The sequence below is a fragment of the Bos indicus x Bos taurus genome, chromosome 7, assembly GCF_003369695.1.
Source record: "Bos indicus x Bos taurus breed Angus x Brahman F1 hybrid chromosome 7, Bos_hybrid_MaternalHap_v2.0, whole genome shotgun sequence".
Lineage (NCBI taxonomy): Eukaryota > Metazoa > Chordata > Mammalia > Artiodactyla > Bovidae > Bos > Bos indicus x Bos taurus.
Genome location: NC_040082.1, coordinates 100489758 through 100493887, shown reverse-complemented (window position 1 = coordinate 100493887; position 4130 = coordinate 100489758). Strand labels below are relative to the sequence as shown.

General features: G+C 39.9%; 1 pseudogene; it reads left to right on the top strand.

The window, feature by feature from the left end:
• The first annotated feature begins 1116 nt into the window (after nt 1–1116).
• LOC113896415 lies at nt 1117–2041 on the top strand (annotated as a pseudogene).
• Nucleotides 2042–4130: the final 2089 nt, after the last annotated feature.

Sequence of the window (4130 nt, the reverse complement as noted above, 5' to 3'; positions counted from 1 at the left end):
ATCAAACTTGGGTCTCTTGTGTCCCCTGCATTGCATGCAGATTCTTTACCCATAGAGCTATCTTGGAATGTTGGACAATTTACAAATTGGAATTTCTGAATGCCATTTCTAGATAGTTTGCCATGATCATCTTGAGTTATATCAACATCTAACTTAATAAGGGTAGTTAGGGGTGAAAAAGACATGGAAGTTACACAGCATAGGAAAGAAGATTCTACTGTGTGTGTGTGTTTTCATGCCCTGTGAAGTGTGTGAAGTCATCCAAGCAGGAGTACTGAGCACATATATTCCAAGGTGAATCTTATAACAGAGTTCTAAACTCAACTGATAGAAAGGATTCATTAGTATTTACAAGCCAACTTTGCAACAATTTCCTAAAGTTCTAAAAATACATAATGTATATAAGGGACTCCTTGATATTTGATGTTTCAGCAGCAGCAGGGAGGCCACCTTGCTCCTCAGCACCCTATGACATCATTTCTCCTCACTTTCCCTCCTGCCCATTACCTTTCCCATACCGCACATCTTAAAGAAGTACCTCTCTTTGCACTGCTGTTCTCCCTGCCTGGCACACATTTCATCTGATATGTTCATGGAAATGTCACCTTGTTTTTCAAGTTTTCAAGCCTTAGCATGAACATCCATAAAAAATAGCACCCCTTCTTTACTCATTCTCTTATACCTGCTTTCATTTTCTTCATAACATGTGTCACGGTCTGAGAAGATATACATACTTTTTTTTTTTTAATTCTCTGGATATTTCTCTGTAGATGGATAGTAAGAGCTTTTATTTTTAAGCTCCCCATACTCATTGACTAGACAGCACCTGGAACATTGTCAGCACACAATTTAAATGCCCTGAAAAAATGAAAAAAATTCTCCTTAAATATGAGAAATATTTGACTTGCCAGGGAAAATGCTGAAAGTTGAACAAGCTTGCTAATTAAAGATGACGTAAGAAATTCCACCAAGGGGACTGAATTGATAAACAAATTTTTGAAATTAATATTTTGATAAGTAATTATAAATGGCAGCCCTTCAACAATGTGAGTAATATCTGATTGTGTAAAAATCAGTCATGTTATTTTCCCCTTTTCTCATAGTTACCTTCAGCCCATGGTACCAAGGAACCTAACACATGTTTCAGGTTTTATTCTTCTGGGATTTTCAGAAGAACCAGAACTGCAGCCCCTCATATTTGGACCTTTCTTCCCCATGTACCTGATCACTGTGTTTGGAAACCTGCTCATCATCCTGGCCGTCAGCTCAGACCCCCACCTCCACACCCCCATGTACTTCCTCCTCTCCAACCTATCCTTTGTAGACATCTGTATCACCTCCACCATCACCCCAAAGATGCTGTGTAACACCCAGACACAGAGCCACATTATAACCTATGAAGGCTGCATGATTCAGATGTATTTTTTTCATGCTGTTTGCAGGGTTGGATGACTTCCTCCTGACTGTAATGGCTTACGATGGCTTTGTGGCCATCTGCCACCCCCTTCACTACACAGTCATCATGAACCCACAACACTGTGGAATTCTGGTTTTGGTTAGCTGGATCATTAGTGTCCTACATTCCTTGTTAGAAACTTTAATGGTATTGACACTGTCCTTCTGCAGAGAGGTGGAAATCCCTCACTATTTCTGTGAGCTCAAGCAGTTTATTCAACTTACGTGTTCCAACAACTTTCTTAATGAACTGGTGATGAATTTTGCAGCTGGGCTTCTGGGTGGTGTTCCCCTTGCTGCTATCCTTTACACTTACTGCAAGATAGCTTCCTCAATATGTAGAATCTCATCAGCTCAGGGGAAGTATAAAGCATTCTCTACCTGTGCATCTCACCTCTCAGTTGTCTCCTTATTTTACTGTACATGCTTAGGAGTGTATCTTAGCTCTGCTGCTCCCCACAACCTACACTCAAGTGCAACAGCCTCAGTGATGTACACCGTGGTCACACCCATGCTGAACCCCTTCATCTACAGTCTGAGGAACAGAGACATTAAGAGAGCCCTGAGAGCGCTCTTTCAAATGTGAGCTATAAAAAAACGTAATTCACCTGGGCTGAAGAAAGGTCTCAGAATCATAGATTGCCAGTCTTTGATCAGGCTGTGGAAGTTGAACTTGCTCTTTCAATTTATTTCCTGAAATTTTCCTTTTTTTGACTTCAGCTTCTTCATACGATTTATATACCTTAGTTAAGGCTTGTGATATCTCTCATAATTCAAACATTTTTTTTTTCATTTTATGGTTTTCCTACTTTCTCAGATTTATTCTTAGCCTTGGATCTGGATAATTTGGGAATTAATCCTTTTTTCATATAACTAGATGAATTTCTTAAAATTACATGCATGCTAATTCACTGTAGTCAAGTCCAACTGTTTGTGACCCTATGGACTATAACCTGCCAGGATCCTCTGTCCATGGGATTCTGCAGGCAAGAATACTGGAGTGGATTGCTGTGCCTTCCTCCACGGGATCTTCCTGAGCCAGGGATCTAACCTGCATCTCTTATGTCTTACCTGCAGGTTCTTTACCACTAGCGCCACCTGAGAAATCCTTCTTAAAATAATTTATTTTCTGATCATCTGTTTTACATATGGTAATATGCATGTTTCAATGGGGAGGGACGTGGGAAGGGGTTCAGGATGGGGGTACATATTGCACCTGTGGCTGATTCATGTTGATGTATGGCAAAACTATCACAATTTCATAAAGTAATTATCCTCCAACTAAAATTAATTTATTAAAAAATAAAAAAAAATTGTTCTCAAATAAAACATATAACATCAATGACTTTTTTGTTGTTTGTATAAAGAATAGTCATGAGTTGTAGTTCTGCTATGAAGAAAAACTACTCTAAGCATTTATGTCTGTTCATGTATTTGTAAAGATTAAAATCTCAGACAACATATCTGATTTTTGTTTGTATCATTTCTTTGTATATAACTACCTTAACTCTTTTTCCTGATACTCTAGACTTTTAAAATTTAGTGTCATTTGTAACGTGCAATTTAATTTCTTTCTCCTCTTTAAGTTCCTATTATCTTGTTCACATACCTACCATGTGTGTGCATGCATGCTCGGTTGCTTGATTTGTGTCTAACTCTTTGTGACTCTATGGACTGTAGTCTGCCAGGCTCCTCTGTCCATGGCATTTTCCAGGCAAGAATACTAGAGTGGGTTTCCATGCCTTCTCCAGGGGATTTTCCCAACCCAGGGATTGAACCTGTGTTTCCTGGGTCTCTGGCATTGCAAGCAGATTCTTGACCCACTGAACCACCTGGGAAGCCCCATACCTACCATAGTTAATGGCAAAAATAGATCATCAAATGCCTGTATCCATGTAGTATCCCCAAGGCAATGCACTTTTGGAAATTTTTTCCTGGTTTTTAAATCTGAAGTAGAGTTGATTCACAATATCTTATTTATTTCAGGTGCATAACACACTGATTCAGTATTTTTACAGATTATTTTTTGCCGGGGTCCAGCCCCGGCTGATCCAGGGTATTTGAAGGGGAGACAGCGTTGGTGACTATTTAAATATTCATCAAAGATATAAAGAGTAATAGAATGAGGATAGCTCAGTAGGAAAATTCAGTGGAGAAAAGAGGCTGAGTGGCTTGGTTTACGCGGGAGACCAATAAAACTTCAAGACAAGAAGCTTGCACCACTTACGTAGGCCGCAGGAGTCCTTCCGTTCTCCCAAAGGAGAGGAGACACTGAGGCCTCCCTGGTCGGATCTTAGAAGCCCAGGAATAATTAGTAAGCATGGCAGGTTCCGTGCTCCAGATGGAGAATCAGCCAGAGTTTGAGAGAGAGAGAGACATGGGGAGATCAGTATTTAGAGGAACTGATCCCAATTCTTTATTTTCCAGAGTCTGTTTTTATACACTGAGATGTTATACAAAAGTCACGCGGGGACAGCAGTCCTGACTTTTATTAAAGTCAGGTGCTTCACACAAATGTATACAGCGATCTTAGGGGTGTTACATCATCTTCTGGCCAGGGGGGCCTGCTGACAATTTAAGACCCTCTCCTTGTGACAGCGGTCAGTCAACACTTATTTCTCCAAAGGTGATTATTCTTAAAACAGATGTCGCTCAAATAAAGTTACATTCCTATA